Source organism: Carassius gibelio, chromosome B14 (assembly GCF_023724105.1).
Source record: "Carassius gibelio isolate Cgi1373 ecotype wild population from Czech Republic chromosome B14, carGib1.2-hapl.c, whole genome shotgun sequence".
NCBI lineage: Eukaryota > Metazoa > Chordata > Actinopteri > Cypriniformes > Cyprinidae > Carassius > Carassius gibelio.
This window is the reverse complement of record NC_068409.1, coordinates 14,280,050-14,297,148: the sequence shown is the minus strand read 5'-3', so window position 1 is coordinate 14,297,148 and position 17,099 is coordinate 14,280,050.

The following is a 17,099-nucleotide window of genomic DNA, read 5'->3' as shown; positions in this document are numbered from 1 at the left end:
GTCAAACATTACTAAGAAAAGTCTTTAATATAAGGCTATTTAATATTCAGCTGTGTAGTCAATTCTTAAAGTACAAATGTAGTCGCTTAATTGTAAACAAGTCATAAAACGTATTAAATTTAGTTTAACATGCAAAACTGCATGTCAGCTTGCTCAAAGTATTTTATGTCACTGCCCAATGACCTCTGTGTCAAAGTATGTGCGTATGATTGTGCTTTTGTTCCCAGATAATACAGGGTCATGACAGCATGCTGTGGTGAGAGAAGCAGTCAATGTTGAAATAAAGGCCTGCGGTCAGCCCTGTGAGAAGTTCCTCAGCATTATTCTTTCCTCTCCATCTGTCAAAATCTGTGTCTCTCACTCCACTTAACAGCCTACAGTAAATAAAGAATGAAAGCTTGTCATAAATGCCTATATAGCTTATTAGAAGCTCTGCCGACAACTTCCAACGGCTAAAATCAACCAAATGAAGCAAAGGGAATGTTCTGTCAGGCAGGCGCTGATGTCATACATATCCAGGTCATTGTGAGGCTGAGGAAAGAAACATTTAGGCCTCCTGCTGCGCTGCTCTTTGGCCACTGATGGCATTTCTGCCCCATGATTCAGCCTTAGGAGTGATGCTCAGTTGCTTTCTTTCTTTTTCTGTTGCTTTTTCTCTCTATGCTCCACTTTTTTTTCTTTTCTTTTTTTTATGCCCTGTATAAAGCCTGTAAGGATACATTTAAGCTAGTACAATTCAGTTTGCTGTAGTCAAATGCAAAATTGGTAGAACTGCTTTAAATAGTATATTTGTATATGCCCACTTTGGGTGTTTAAGGAGTAGGTCACCCAAAATGTTATGCCATAATTTCCTTGACCATTCTGAACCCCATATGGATTTTGCATGTAACCATAATGCTTTGCAGAATTTCTAAGCTGCTCTTTTCCATTCAAATAGTGCAAATGGCAATTCCACACCTTGGCCAATAGTACAGTGTGATAAACTGACCAAAATGTAAAAAAAAAAAAAAAAAAAAATTAAATTGAAAACACACTTCTAATCAGCATGATTGGTCATATGACATTGAAGACTTTAAATATGATGCAGAATTGGATGTAAGCTTGTTTCTGCTACAGGATGAAAAAGGAAGGTAACTGCAACAATTTTGACTTTTTTCTTGGAAAATATGAATTGTGAGATAAGTCACAATTTCCATTGTTATATTTGTCAGGATCTTGGTAAGGGAGGAACTCAGGTGCAGACAGGGATTCTCAAACAAAGGGTTTATTACAAAAAAGGGAAAACAAAAACCCACGAGGGGGAAAACACTGACTAGGGAAATACAAAATAACTGAACAGGACTGAGTTAACGGGATAAACAAAGACTCAAAGCACGGGAACACTAACTATAAACAAACACTCACAGAAATACAAAACACTTCTTCAGGAACAGGTACAATCACAAATGATGAACAAATCTCAATCACAGGTGAGGAACACATCTGAGAAACACATATCACAATGACAATGAACCGACGCAAGACAGAGCACACTAGGAGATCTAAATAGGGGGAACAATCAAGACACGACAGGTGGCACAGATGGGACAATCAAGACACGACTAGGTTAACAAGGGGGGCGGGGCAAGGGAACGAGACAACACAAGCACATGGCCCAAAGGCAAGGCCATGTGCTTGTACACAAAACACGGGTCTGTCATGATCCTGCCTCAAGACTAGGAAAAATCAAGGACACGAGGGCAGAATCATGACAGAACCCCTCCCTTAAGGAGCGGCTTCCAGACGCTCCTCAAGGGAACATCATACACGGGACATGACTGACTGGACGGACTGGGACACCGACACAAACCAACAAGACATGACAAATAATAACAAAGGCAAACATGAGTACACGACGGCAGGGTTAGGGTGACAAATCAAAAAAAACAAACAGGGAAGGGGAGGAGGCGGGACCACAAAGTTCATGGGGGACAGACCAGGGCGGGTGGGGGGGTAGGAATCTTAGGAGGGTAGGACGAAGGCTGACGACGGGGGGTACGGGCAGGTCTGGATGGTGAGGGGCGGGGAGGGGTCTCGGGACTACTGACGGGGGACATGACAGGAGCAGACAAGGGACGCGGGGCAACAACATCTACTGGACACGGGGCAACATCTACTGGACACGGGGGGGCAACATCTACTGGACACGGGGCAACATTAACGGGACACGGGGCAACATTAACGGGACACGGGGCCACATCCACAGGACACATGACTACATCAGCGGGACACGGGGCGACGACATCTACGGGACACGGGGAGACGACACCTACGGGACACGGGGCCACATCAACGGGACACATGACTACATCAACAGGACACGGGGCCACATCAACAGGACACGGGGAGACAACGGCTGGACACTTAGGACTTCTGGGGACAGGGTCAGGGGACAAAACAGGACTGACGGGGACTTCTAGGATTTGGACAAGACGGGACAAATAATCAGAAAAGGCTTTAGCAGCCAGGACAATTGGCATCTCCTTACGAGATGAGACAGACAGTACAAGAGTCTTTGCTGCAGAGTCGGCCGCGGCTCTCTCCTCCGCTCTCACGACTGCAGACTTGAATACGGCTTTCTGTTTTGCCGGCTCGGGCACGCCAGCGCTCCTCGCTGCTGGCTCGGGCACGCTCACCGCTGCTGGCTCGGGCACGCTCACCGCTGCTGGCTCGGGCACGCTCACCGCTGCTGGCTCGGGCACGCTCACCGCTGCTGGCACGGGCACGCCAGCTCTCGACGCTGCTGGCACGGGCACGCCAGCGCTCCTCGCTGCTGGCTCGGGCACGCTCACCGCTGCTGGCTCGGGCACGCTCACCGCTGCTGGCTCGGGCACGCTCACCGCTGCTGGCTCGGGCACGCTCACCGCTGCTGGCTCGGGCACGCTCACCGCTGCTGGCTCGGGCACGCTCACCGCTGCTGGCTCGGGCACGCTCACCGCTGCTGGCTCGGGCACGCCAGCTCTCGACGCTGCTGGCACGGGCACGCCAGCTCTCGACGCTGCTGGCACGGGCACGCCAGCGCTCCTCGCTGCTGGCTCGGGCACGCTCACCGCTGCTGGCTCGGGCACGCTCACCGCTGCTGGCTCGGGCACGCTCACCGCTGCTGGCTCGGGCACGCTCACCGCTGCTGGCTCGGGCACGCCAGCTCTCGACGCTGCTGGCACGGGCACGCCAGCTCTCGACGCTGCTGGCACGGGCACGCCAGCTCTCGACGCTGCTGGCACGGGCACGCCAGCTCTCGACGCTGCTGGCACGGGCACGCCAGCTCTCGACGCTGCTGGCACGGGCACGCCAGCTCTCGACGCTGCTGGCACGGGCACGCCAGCTCTCGACGCTGCTGGCACGGGCACGCCAGCTCTCGACGCTGCTGGCACGGGCACGCCAGCTCTCGACGCTGCTGGCACGGGCACGCCAGCTCTCGACGCTGCTGGCACGGGCACGCCAGCTCTCGACGCTGCTGGCACGGGCACGCCAGCTCTCGACGCTGCTGGCACGGGCACGCCAGCTCTCGACGCTGCTGGCACGGGCACGCCAGCTCTCGACGCTGAAGACTCAGTTGACTCCCATGAAAACCGTCTCCCTCGTTTCATGGGGAGACTGCTGGCTGAGGAGGGCACCTCAGGACTCTGGGAGGGGCTTGCCTGACCCCCCAGGGTTGCCACGGCCAGGACACGACCCTCCGGGATCGCCGGCAGCTGGGTAGGTGGGGACCTCTGGGGCTCCTCCTCTCGCCCGCTCGCTCCGGAACGACCTCCCCTGGTCCCCCGGAACACCACAAGGCGAGAGCCCTCAAAACAATCTCGCTGGCTGGCTGATGCCATCCAGCATTGCCTCCTGTCTGCTGAGTTCCTTGGTGGTCGGTTCATTCTGTCAGGATCTTGGTAAGGGAGGAACTCAGGTGCAGACAGGGATTCTCAAACAAAGGGTTTATTACAAAAAAGGGAAAACAAAAACCCACGAGGGGGAAAACACTGACTAGGGAAATACAAAATAACTGAACAGGACTGAGTTAACGGGATAAACAAAGACTCAAAGCACGGGAACACTAACTATAAACAAACACTCACAGAAATACAAAACACTTCTTCAGGAACAGGTACAATCACAAATGATGAACAAATCTCAATCACAGGTGAGGAACACATCTGAGAAACACATATCACAATGACAATGAACCGACGCAAGACAGAGCACACTAGGAGATCTAAATAGGGGGAACAATCAAGACACGACAGGTGGCACAGATGGGACAATCAAGACACGACTAGGTTAACAAGGGGGGCGGGGCAAGGGAACGAGACAACACAAGCACATGGCCCAAAGGCAAGGCCATGTGCTTGTACACAAAACACGGGTCTGTCATGATCCTGCCTCAAGACTAGGAAAAATCAAGGACACGAGGGCAGAATCATGACAATATTTTTATTTGTGGCGGAAACATTTTGTGAGATGTGAACCCAGAATTCAGAGGATTTTTGTTCTCTCTCTCTGTCTTATGACATGTTTTTTGATATTTATATTTATTTTATTCTGTAGTAAAAACAGGTTTCAATAGATTTAAGAGCTGTTGATGAAAGACTAATTTGTGACCCTGGACCACAAAACCAGTCTTAAATGTAATTTTTTTCTAAATAAATAAACTTTCCACTGATGTATGGTTTATTAGGATTGGACAATATTTGGCCAAGATACAACTATTTAAAATTCTGGAATCTGAGGGTGCAAAAAAAAAAAAAAAAAAAAAAAATCTAAATAATGAGAAAATCCCCTTTGAAGTTTTTCAAATGAATTCTTAGCAATGCATATTACTAATCAAAAATTAAGTTTGAATATATTTATGGTAGGACATTTACAAAATATCTTCATGGTTCATAATCTTTACTTACTTTCCTAATGATTTTTGGCATAAAAGAAAAATTGAAATTTTGACCTATTTTGACCCTTTTTTTTTTTTTGCTAACGCTAAAAATAGGGTCACATTTATGGTGATTTATGTTGTTTTGTGGTGCATTTTTGGAGCTTGCCCAGTAAAAATCACTATAACATTTAGTGTATAGAAAATAAAAGCCCAGTTGTTTTACAAAATATATTGCTCTTCAAATTTGGGAAATCCCCCCCCCCCCAAAAAAAAAAAAATCTGGTTTAAGACAGTGTCATTCAGAGCATTGAAAAATGCAAGAGCTATTTAGAAATGCATTTACATCAATAAATAACAAGGATTTATGCTCATACTGTCCAAAAACCTGATTTGCCCAGAGTTTCCAGGCTGTAGAAGGGTAATTTATCTTTTGTGTTCAATGAAAGAAAGAAAGTTGTACAGGTTTGGAATGACATTAAGTTAGTAAATCATGACAGCATTTTCATTTTTAGGTTAGCCAGTCCATTAAATATTCCTTCCTAGCCTGATCAAAGCACCTTTCAGACATCCCCATCTTGTTCTTTGAAGAACCAGTAGCCGTACTTCACCCTTTAGTAGAATTAATTTTGCAAACTGTGCAAATTGAAGACCCTTCTGGCACTTGAACCCTCAATGAATAATAAAAAAAAAATTCGCAAAGAGGCTGTAAAACTTTGGACATTTACCCTGCTGTACTGACTGGGTATGAGTTTTTGTTTTAAAACCCTCCACTCATGCAGGGAAAAAATAAATAAAATAAACAAATAAATTATGTACCACCTTCTAAAGATTTATCTGGATGTCAATCTGTCAAGTCTATTGAGTCCAGAGTTCCAGGATTATCAGAAGAGTTTGTTATCTAAAATAGACTGAGTTTCTCGTCGAAGGGCAAGACATCCTATCAATATTTAATTTCCATAAAGTCAGACTTGTAGGGCATGAGCAGTTGTGGTGTTTAAATCCAACAAAATCCTTCTCTCTCTACAGCAATACAGTTTGATTGAGATTTCATCTCAAATGGTCATGGCTTCAATTCCAGTTTATCTTTCCTCAGGCCCCCACAGAATGGAAACCGCATGACTTTTGGGCTAGAACATGAGCTCACTAGGACGGGTCAAATGTTGACAACTGCGCAAACCTTGGCTAGTAACATAAAGACACTTTAAAATGTAGGTGCAGATGAGAGACTATAATAGCACTCAGGGGAGATGAGAATTTGGCAAGAGAGGATGGATTGTGTGCGAAAAGGCTGGAATTAAGTTTTCACTGCAGTGGTGGGTCAGATAAGGGCTGCTGGGCTCAGACTGCAGCACCCTGGAGAAACAGTGAAAACGAGTGTGAACGCGAATAATACAATTCAAAATAATACACTAGTCAAGACAAAAATGCTAATAAACAAATGTCTTACTGTAGTTTTGGATAAGAAGTGGCCCCACTTTGAGAACATGATTACTCTCAAAGTGAAGCAGCAAGACGTCTTTATTACTTTCAAAGGGAAGCAGCAAGACTAACTTAATGTCGTTCCAAACCTGTACAACTTTCTTTCTTTCATTGAACACAAAAGATAAATTACCCTTCAACAGCCTGGAAACTCTGGGAAAAGCAGGGTTTTGGACAGTATGATAAATCCTTGTTATTTATTGATGTAAATGCATTAAAGCAACGTGTAATTATAAGTAAACACCAGAAATGATGATTTACTTTTTTGGCCTCTGACTGTCATTGGCCTCCTAACCATCCCCATACACTGACTGGCTTCATCACTCAGTCTCCTCTACACCAGTAAGCTGGTGTTTGCTGGGCGTTCTGGCACAATATGGCTGCTGTCACATCATCCGGGTGAATCCTGCATAATGGTGGTGTTTGAGGAGATTACCCCCTGTAAAGCTCTTTGAGTGCCCAGAAAAGCGCTATATAAATGTAATGAATTATTATTAGAAGTAGTATTTATTCCTAGCTAAATGCATCCTGTACAAGCATAAACATGGGGCAGACATTACTTAATCTCTTTTTGACATTGCTTATTTTTTTTTTTTTTTTATTATTTAATTTTTATACATAGTATGGCTCTCATCATTGTTATAATTGTGGCCATTAATTAAACATACACAGTGGCCACAATTTAATAAAATGATGGAACAAATTAAAGGGATAGTTCACAAAAAAATATGAATTACTCACCCTTGAGACTCGAGAATGAGTCGATCTTTTGTTCGTTATCTGGCTCGGCTCGGTGTACATCTTCAGTTCTCTCTTCACATCAGTTCAGTCAGTGTACTGTTTGAGTAAATGAATTACTATTGATATTGGTTTGTTTGAACTCAGAGGGAGTGTCAGCCACATTAAAAAAGTTAACAGCTTAAGTCATTTGTGGATTAATGCGTATTGGAGATGTGAACCGTTTAAAATGATTCAGTTCGATTTGGTGAACTGGTTCAAAAAGATCCGGTTACATCGAATGATTCGGTCGCAAACCAGATATCACAAACTGCTTTGTTTTGAACGGTCTCACAACAGACACGGAAGAGAAGACAATCCTGAATAAAGTCATAGTTTTTGCTATTTTTGGATCAAAATGTGTTTTCGATGCTTCAAAAAAATTCTAACGGACTCTCTGATGTCACATGGACTACTTTGATGATGTTTTTCTTACCTTTCTGGACGCGGACAGTATACCGTACACACAGTTTCAATGGAGGGACTGAGAGCTCTCGGACTAAATCTAAAACATCTTAAACTGTGTTCTGAAGATAAATGGAGGTCTCACAGGTTTGGAACGACATGAGGGTGAGTCATTAATTACATAATTTAGATTTTGAGTGAACTAACTAGGGTGACCATATGCGCGGTTCATACGGGACACGTCCCAGCCAGTATTTTAATAATGCCTAAAACATCCAGAGCAGTTTAAATAACATGCAGGTATTGTACAAAATCGACCAATTGTGGGGCTGCGTGTGAGAAGGTGAGATCAAGACACCCCCCCCCCAAAAAAAAATAGTGCGCCACAATGCTTCAAGTCAAACGAACGAACAAACACGTGAAAGTGATTCGAAAGCATAAGTAGCCATCTGCTCTGCTCTTTATAGCTCTCATGAATGTTACACAACGATCAACCTGCACAGTGCAAATAGCCAAAACCTGGATATTTTAGGCAATATTAAAATCCTGGCTGGGACGTGTCCCGTATGAACGGCGCATATGGTCACCCTAGAACTAACCATTTAAGATATTTTTAATGAAATCCAAGAGCTTTCTGACCCTGCATAGACAGAAAGGCAAGGACATCGTTAAAACAGTCCATGTCACATCAGTTGTTCAACCTTAATTTTTATAAACTTTGAGAATATTTTTTTGTGCACAAAGAAAACAACAGTTTCTCCTCTTCCACGTCAGTTTCAGCGTGTGTTCATGAGAGTACCATGATATTTAAACCTTGTGCTTTCCTTAAAATCCACTGCATGCTCACAATAAGATCTGCCTCTGTTAATCAATTTAATATTGATTGTATTTAATCAACAACCAATTGATAGAACCAAGTCCCCAGTAGTGTTGCCAAAATTACAGGCCGTCACCGCCAGCGGATCCCTAATATATCTGCACCTAGACGGAACCGCTGATAGACAACTCCTGTGTGCTTTTTTGTGAGCACTCAGTGAAGAGTGTGAATCGATAATCATTGTAGCCAATCACAGTCATATCTGTTAAGCACATAAACACAATGACCAATTAGCGTTGTGTAAGAATTTGCTCAGCTACGCTCAAATGTTATCAAGAAATGGGAAATGGGAATACCAAATGGTATCACGGTCGGTACTTTTGACAAAAATATTCCCCACCCATCATTCTTTTTTGATATCAGTTTTATTTGATGTATGTCACAATACAGAAGAAAAGATCTGTTGATATACACATGTTTAATAGCAACTAAATATAAAAAAGAAAACTGTATACATCGTAAGTAGCAGGTTTTTTTTTTTTTTTTTTTGCCATGTGTTTTTAGATTAGTTGAAAATAAATATTTGTCATTAGATGTACTTTTTCTGTACACTGGCTTCCATGTGTGGCTTGTTTAAATCTATATTTAAAAGTCTAGATTTGCAAGACAGTATTATAAGTAGAAGTTTTTATTTTTAGCCGTGTATTTTTAGATTTGCTAAAAATAAATATTTTTATATTAGATGTACTTTTTCTGTACATTGGCTTCCATGTCTGGCTTATTTAAATCCATATACACAAGTCAAGATTTGCCAGACGCCCCTTCAAGCAACATTCAATATTTTATTTTTCACTTATAATAATTAGAGCAGACATGTTATTGACTTAACAGTATAGAGTCATTTTATATACATAGAAGTTTAAAATTTGCATTTAAAAAAAAACATGTTTCTTTTGAAGCAAGAAATTAACTCTGAGTGGGATGCATAAATCAAATATGAAATGCAGTGTTTACAAAAACACCATAGGATATTGGCTAAAGCAGGCTTGAAGCATGTGAATCTCTTCACATCCAGCAAGAAGTAGAATAACTTCATTAAGTATGTAATTCCACAGATGCATGATCTTTCATCCCTGGTGTTTTCTTCAACCCATCTCCCCTTGACATTCTTTCAAAAAGTCTCACAATGCTTTAATTAAATATTACACTACACAAGGGGTTCTGATTGCTTTTGCACAACGGTTATGAAAAAAAAATGAAAGTACACCATGCTTTGGAATTTCAGAAAGAGAAATTCTCATGAAGTGCTATTTAAAGAGAGAAAATAAGGAGAGACTAGCAATAGAAAACTAGCTTTGAAAGCATAAGATCCCACCCTCCCTGCAAATCACTCTCCAAAGCCATGCCTCTTCCAAAACACAGACCAGAGGCTAACCAGTGATAACATGAGAGATGGCGTTGCTGAAGGGACAGGGTGCACAAAGCTATGCAAATACAAGCATTGACAGGCAGGTAGGACAGCCCATCTTAGAATATGATTGGAGAAACATTTAATATTCCTGTGCCTTCCACAGATTATATTAATACATAAAAATACATTTAAACCACTTAAATTAGTGATTACATTTAAATATACATTTATTCATTTAGCAGATGCTTTTATCCAAAGCGACTTACAAATGAGGACAGTGGAAGCAATCAAAAACAACAAGGGCTATGATATATAAGTGCTATGGCAAGTTTCATTTAGCTTAAACGCAGTGCACACAGCAAGTGCTTTTAAATAATATAATAAATACAAATAAAATGTATAGAATAGAAAAAGAATAGAGCAAGCCATAGTGTTAGAGGTCTTTTTTTTGTAATTGTATAATAAATGAAAAGAAAATTGAATACAAAAAGTTTAGAATTTTTTAGAATTAGAATAGTGAGTGCTAAATAAAGATGGAAGAGATGGGTTTTAAAGCCGATCTTGAAGATGGCTAAGCTGCTCGGATTGAGTTGGGCAGGTCATTCCACCAGGAGGGAATATTTTATTTAAAAGTCCATAAAAGTGACTGTGCTTCTTTGGGATGGCACAATCAAGTGACGTTCACTTGCAGAACGCAAGCTTCTAGAGGGCACATGAGTCTGAAGTAATAAATTTAGGTAAATGGGCCCAGATCCAGTGGTGGTTTTGTAGGCAAACGTCAATGCCTTGAATTGTAAAGAATTTTTAAAGACAAGCAACACTTTTTCAGTTTAAAAAAAAAGTTTTTCATAATATTAGCCTGTGATGGGACAGTTCATTTCTAAAACTGGTGCATTCTGTCATGATGTATTTGGTGGACAATTGGAGCTGAATGTACATCAATGCCATTGTTTCTGTCTCACAGTCGTCTGTTTATGCCGTCTCAGTATGCAGAGGATGTGCCATTCGCATTGCCTGTGTCATGCACAGTTGGAAAATTAATGTGTCTGCTGTGGTGAATTTTTCACTTCAGCTGGTTTTCACCTTACACGGATGAGCTTTGAAAATTAAAAGGAAAACAATCTTCTCCCTGCATGTGAGAAACTTTTGTTTTGATGCTTGTCAGTGCAACAATGTAAGCAAACAGCATTTTATCTTTTCCGGTGTTCGAGAAGATCTGCGAGCTCTGAACCGTAGAAGACAAAAGATTGCGCAAAGAAGATTTAATTATAACCTGAGATTAAACAGGGAGTCGAGACGGCGTAACACTTAAGTGATTATGTAAACGCAGAGGAAAAGTAAGCGAATAATGACAGAGGCTACATGTAAAGCATGTGCGCAGTTGCCAAGGCACTTCGGGTGACATGAAAATTGTATTCAAGCTCACTGTAATACTGTAATATGCCCCCAGGTAGCTGACAGAGGCAGATTTCCATGAGCAGGAGACATGCATAAGAACATGCATAAGAATATATGCAAAGCACAGTCTACATGGCTGCCATCTGATATGTGCCGAAATATCAAAAGACAGACAGCTGCCTGCACAGTCCTCCTCCACACTCAAACACACTCTCCCCTGATGCTGAAGAAAAAAGGCTTTTGATCTAAAACAACTTGAAGCTGCTGTATTCTCAGATGTGAATTAATATTTCATGGAAACAACCTTGCAAGCCATTCCTCTTTTCTTTTTCTTGCACTCAGCAATGATTCGGCAATAGAGTCTCAGCCAATTTGTCATTCAGACCCATCCAGCAATCAAGCAAACCGTGGATGTGCCTTATTCCCCATGTTGGTGATTAGTCTGTGTTAGTTTGGGCAAATTATTGACGACAGCTGTTAGTGTTGAGAGTTTGTGTGTAATCCCACCACTTGTCAATCATGCTTCTCCCGACTGAGGAGATTTTTTTGTGCTGTCATACTACAAACGGCATCAACCTCACTGTCAGCGGCAAGATAATGATCAGAGCACATCGCTCAGACATTTAGATTGTTTTAGGCAGGTAATATCATAATAAGACAGCAACATGGGAAACAACGTCACCCCAAAAGATTCTATCAGCCCCAAGACAATTCAAGGCTTTTCTTCTTAATGCAGTCAAAAGCTTTAGGGTGTTTATGCAGAGTTAAATTCAAAGTCTGATATTATTACTTGATATCTTAGCCTTCAAGACATAAAGACGTTCTGTAGCCTGTTGTTCAGAAGCTCGCATATTATGGAACAAAATGGAAATGATAACATTAGTTTTGCAAGTGTTCAGATGTCAACAAAGGTGTCTCCTAGTTGTATTGTAGGAGGGAAAATAATTATATGCAGTGCTGGTTTTTGTTAATTCTTAAGGTCAAAAGGAAGTATAGTTTACTGTACATGACTGTATCAGCTAATGTGTGCTAAACTGGTTTTATTATAAGTACCTTGAGTACCAGGAATAATGCAATAAAGGGGTGAAACATGACAGTAAAGACAATGTTTACAATGTTACAAAAGATTTATTTCAAGTAAAAGCTTTTTTATTCATCATTTTTACAAAAAAAAAGAAAATATTACAATTGTCTTGGAAATATTAAATGCCACAACTGTTTTCAGCACTGATAATAAGAAAAGTTTCTTGAAGGATTGTGACACTGAAGATGTTAGTTGAAAATTGCTATTACAATATATATCACTTGTGGGTTTAAGAAAGTATGTTTTAGTTCATGTTCATGGTGACCCAAAATAGCAGTTAAGTAATGTTTTCTTTCAAAAAAGTTGCACAGACCTCAAACTTTTGAAAATAGTTTTATGTATGTGGGTAAAGTTTGATGAGCAGCTGTCAATTGAAGTTAATCATTTATTTTGTGGTGATGTTGAGAATTTTTGAAATCAGTATGATTTTGGTTTTCATACAGTATGTAAGCACATGGTCAAAAAACCTAGAGCTTAGGTGCTCATGTGGAAAACACAGTTCCAATCCAGCTTGTGACATTTTTCTGATCCTCTTTTTCCATATCTACCCATAATTTCCCGTCCCATGTTATCTTTTTATTAAACGTACAGATCAAGATTTATTTTTAGCAGTTTTCGTTAGGGAATTGGTAGTGCATTAGTGATTTAATCACCTCTCTTTTGTCGTTATTTAAAACCAGTTCTTTATTAAAAATGGTTTCCAACTGCTTTGGAGTCACAACTGTACCAGCATTGATTAAGTGAAGCATATGCAGAAATAGCTCTGATCTAAATGATGGCAAAATGGTTTGAATCGTTAAAACTGCCTTGACATTTTCCTTAGTGGCTGGAAATTATTTTCATCAGCGTTTCATTAGGTTTGCTTTTAATCCTCGTGCACCTCCCTTGATACCTGGAGAAATGAAATGCACTTAATTTGCCTGTTAGGTGCAGATGTAGACTCCAGCTGCTGGCATGAGGGTCTGTCAGAATCCTTCATTTGAAACTTCTTCTCACTGCATCTTCATAGTAAATCCTGTGAGAAGCTCTACAGAGATGCAATATTTATTTTTTTTTTTAGACTGAGACATCTTCATGACAATTCATGACTATGAACTATCAATCTAAAATACTGTAATTTATTTCAGCATAAAGGCTGTAAATATACACCAATCACCATAAATGGCAATACAAAGAGTGTTTTTTTTTTTTTTTTTTGCATTATACAATTTATTAGGGAAGATAAATTATATACATCACATATTTGTCACATTATAATAACATTTGTTTTCTACCCTACAGGACAATACTGAATCTGTTGAATGAATTAATCTCTAGATGGTCACTTGTTTCATTCCTAAATATATCAGTTGGTTTGAGCAAAACAGATTGCATGGATCAATGCCTTTCTCATGAATGGAGGCATTTGTTTCAGATCCTAAAGGATTCAGTGATTTGAATTAATCATTTATGCAAGATTCAATGACTCAATCTTAACGGCAGTTATTAAATGTAGTCACCTACTGGCAAACAAAGCCACAGCAGAAAATGGAATATAAAATAGACCTGTAAACATAAATCCCATGAATTGACTTAATTAGTATTGCATTTGAAGCAGTCTAATCAACAATGAATAACAATATGCTATTTAGCAGAGACCCCCTTAACTTGAAACAGTCTCAAAGATTGTTTATCTCCGGGTTATCTGCAGGGGAGCGTTTTTCAAGAAATATATATATATATATAAAACAACCTGTTAGAACCTGGATGATGCTCACAGCAGGCAGCATAGCCCACACAAAGATGACACATCTAAAGAAGGGCTGTTCTACAAAACACTCATTAATGAATCTAGGCTCCATTAGTATAAAGAAGAAGGAAAAAAAAAACCTAAAACATGTTTTCAGGAGTGAGAGCCAGATAAAAGCCATGGTAAGGAGACAGAATTATTTCACATGTTTTTAATGTCCCATTTTGTCGCGCAGAGCTAGTACAAAATGTGACGCAAGATCGAGAGATGAGAGAACAAGAGTAGAGCACCGATTGTAGAGCACGATAATATCCAGTGCTCTCGAAGTTTCAAAGAAAGTTTTCTGTTTGATCGGGGCACAATGTTTATGCATTGATTTGCATCCAAGTTTCACTGACATGACACATGAGCATGTTTTCTGATGGTAGATGAAAGTTGGGTTGGAAGTAGACGTGTGGTGCAGCCAATCAGTGACAGTCCATGCACTTCATTAATGAGCAGCCACGTTGTTCACAACCCAACTCTTCCTTTTTTCCTACATGCTTTTCCCTTCTTTTCCAGCCTAACAAGGTAGTTATTTTATCACACTTTCAGCTTTCAAATGTAGTTACGTCCACAGAATGATGAAGTGCCAAATGCACCCAGGGAAGGCAATTCTGAGGATGAGACTGTCAGTGTCTAGGGGATCAAAGCAATTTGCAAAGAGCACACACATCAAACATCCCGGTGCAATGTGTTACCTAGCAACCTCAGACCAGGTGTCTTCGAGCAGATGGGGGGGGGGGGTGAAATCCATGCAGTCTTTTCTTTAGTTACGTAAGTTTATAAAAATCGATAACCAAGCGGAATACACATGAAATGAAGGTAGACCTTGCCCTCCGCGATGCTGTTCTTCAAGCAATCCTTCATGCAGATTGCCAGGTTGCTTCACTCCCACACACTCGGATTCTCACTGGGATTGAAGCAGACATCAGTGCCTCGAGTGGCCCGTTTCCAGCGGATGGCTCTGTCAAGGCTAAGTTGGCCAATGGAGTCTGATGTGACTCAAAAAGGGGGTCCATACATCCACCAAAGGGGTTGATGCCGGTGGGGTACCAGCCCTGTCATATTAAAGGCAATTAGTGGCATATTCTCCAGCTTGGAGAAGAGCCCTGTCCTCATGTTGAAACAGGCAAACTGGGGTAATCCACTTAACATGTTCTCCGTTTCAGACTTAAGGGGACACTGCATGATTGCTAGAGAGTTCGTCAATAACAGTGGGGCATCGTTTAGGGCGACGTGGGTTATTTTCAGGGAAGATGCCGCTGGAGGGAGGAACGGAGAGGAGATGTTCCTCTGGCTCACAGGGACACTTAAGTCAGCCAGCAAGAAGATTGATGTGACACTGTGTTTCTTGGCTGTCTGTCTTACGCAGCAGAAACAGGTGTAAATTAAGTGGCTGATGAATGCTTGCTCTAATGTCTTTGACTGATCCCCTCCTCGACTCCGACAGCTCGTCTGAAACAATGCTAAACAAGGACACTGGATATCAAGGCTTACAAAGAGAAGAATTTAAAGCTAGCACTTTTTAAAAATCAATAAAAGTGAGAGATTTGGCTATCCAAAAGGCGTGAAACATCAATGTAGTGGTGCGATTCGAAAGACCTAAATCAGCATTGTGCAAAGATGAATAATTACTCACATCGGAGTAAAAGAAATGGGTTTGCTGCAAGATAATTATACAAAAACAACATGATCCGGTACAAAATGCACAGAGTCAGATAATAGCCTGCCTGCGTTTAGACAGACAGCGGAAAAATAAGCCTAGGTGTTTAACACACAGAAAAAAGTGGATGTGTATTTGGACCTTAAACACTCAAATAAATAAGTTTAACTGAAAAGTAGAAAGTGATTTGTGTGTAATTAAGGCCCACAAATTTAAATAATATTTTTACATATTACAGTATATATATATATATATATATATATATATATATATATATATATATATATATATATATATATATAGGTTCTAAAACTTGGTTCTGAATTTTTTTTTTTCTTTTATGCCATGATTCCTTTGCAGGTTATAAATTCTAAGATTAAGTATTAGTACTTGTAGGATTACGATTCATTTGTATTGCATTTTCAATAAAAAAAAAAAAATTATGTCAGAAAGCATGCAAATTTAGTGGTCCTGAAATACTTTCTTGAAGCAATATATTAACTTTTTTTCATAATACAGGAAGTATAATTTTTATAGTTTTTTTATTATTACCTTTTTTGTAATGTTTTATGAATAGCATTTCATTACAAGTATTTTATTAAGCAGAATAAAGTTCACATGCATATAGGCTAAGTTCTTTTGGACTAATTAAGGCCATGCAAAATAGCTGCAGAAAGCAATTAGCCACAAAAAAATAAATAATTAACCCTTGACTGGAAATTAACATCCTAATAGGTCGGTGAAGGAAAGATTGCCTAGATGTAGCACAGAGGGAGACCCTCTGCCTTGCAATATACAAAAGTCCAACAGGACGTTCTCAGTAAAAAATAAAATAAAACTAAAAACCATGTTGAAATGGGAACTTGGCATAAGACCCAGTTTGAAAAACAGATGAGCTTCCTGTAAGATGAGCTACTCTGAAGCATTCTTAAATGACAGCTGTTATTTGAATACAGAGATCAAAAAGGAATACTTCAACAATCTGTCATCAGCTAGACCGATAAGGGTACCTCTCCAAAGGCCTGTTTGCAGAAAAAAAAAAAAAAAATAGATAAAAGAAATCAAGGGGCATGAATATGGCTGCAGTCTTGCCTTTGAAACCATTTATTTTCTCCATCCTGGGCAGCACTTAAGGCATACAATGTGTCACATTTTATCCAAATTGTTGAGTGAAGTGCCAGTGCCTGGAGGTCAACTCCTTGCCACTTGGATCAAGCTCATTTAGAATGCCTCATGAAGTTGGCGCTCTGCTCTCGTGTGGTTCGACCATTTAGTGTCAGATTAAAAGGAAACGGTTGCCTGTTTCACCTCCCCAATGTTTTGAAGGTCAAAAACCCTATTACAGTTAATAACTTTCTCAACTTGGTTTGTAATAGTGCTTGTCAATCCTATTGATA